Genomic DNA, 1,112 nt, shown 5'->3' with positions numbered 1-1,112 from the left:
GTGCTGCAGGTACAGGAGACACAGACATCCATCCCTCTTGCTGACCGGGTCCCGTGAAACCAAACTGTAGCTCATACTTTTCACATCAGGACCGCCACAAACGTAAAAGCGCAGAAAGGTGAAATAAATAATAACATTGTTAACGCGTTCTTCAAAGACATTTAATTTCACCGTTGAAATTAGGTTCAAGCTCTTAACTCATGTAAATATTAAGAAGTGAGAATAAAAATGCTGCCCAACTGCCGTGACATTGCCACCCGCAATGCCGTGACTCGGGTTCGAACCGAGGTTGCTGCGGCCACAACGCAGAGTACTAACCACTATACAATCACGGCGAGCTACTTGGGCTCTGAAAAGACTATCCTGGTGTGGCTCTGATAGGCTTAAAAAAGGTCACAGTGTCCGTGGAGTGGATAGATTTAGCGTTTGTTTAAAACCCATCTTTTCAAGTTAGATCAGGGTCTTTTCTTTGAGTAGCAGATCACAGCAAATATTTACCTCTCTGCTTCCAGTGACAAGACTCCCCATAAACCAAGAAGCCCAGACTTCTTAACAAGATCCACCACTCTGCCCTGCAAGTCTCAAGTGTTCTATGAGTGCTGGGGTCGGGGAAGTGAACACTGCAAAAACTTAATCCACGGCCGACCAAACTCCTCCAGGCCAGGAGGGGCTCGGAACAGGCCCCCACATATTGTTGTTTTTTTCTTTTCTGGGTGTCTCTTCAGACACATTCAGCTGCTTGGTGCATACTGATTTAGAGTTGCATTGTGTGGAATGAAGTGGCTAAAACTTGACTAGCAAACAATGGAGTGGTGATGAATGGAGGGTCATAGAAGGGAGTAGATTGAAGTGCAAAGAGTAGAGTGACGTAATGTGTCATAGAATACAGTGGAATATAATGAAGTGGTGTGCCTTGGCATGGCGTTGAATAGCATTGTGAGGAATGGAGTGGCATAGAGCAGAGTGGGGTAGAGAGGAGTGAGGTTGCATAGAATGGCATAGAGTAGCATAGAGTAAAGTAGTGTGGTGTAGAGTGGCATAGTGTGGTGTAGAGTAGAGTGGCATGAAATGGCATAGAGTCAGAGAACAGTGTGTCATGGAGAGGGGTGGCA

The 1,112-nt window shown here is 45.9% G+C and overlaps 1 non-coding gene across 1 annotated transcript; it reads right to left on the bottom strand.

Annotated features, from left to right (window-relative positions):
• Positions 1 to 263: 263 nt before the first annotated feature.
• Positions 264 to 335, bottom strand: TRNAH-GUG (transfer RNA histidin (anticodon GUG)). Its single transcript has one exon. It is a non-coding gene; the product is annotated as a tRNA-His (tRNA).
• Between the last annotated feature and the right edge of the window lie 777 nt (positions 336 to 1,112).

Source organism: Pleurodeles waltl, chromosome 12, assembly GCF_031143425.1.
Source record: "Pleurodeles waltl isolate 20211129_DDA chromosome 12, aPleWal1.hap1.20221129, whole genome shotgun sequence".
NCBI lineage: Eukaryota > Metazoa > Chordata > Amphibia > Caudata > Salamandridae > Pleurodeles > Pleurodeles waltl.
The sequence above is the reverse complement of the archived record's forward strand: the minus strand, read 5'-3'. Positions and strand labels throughout refer to the sequence as shown.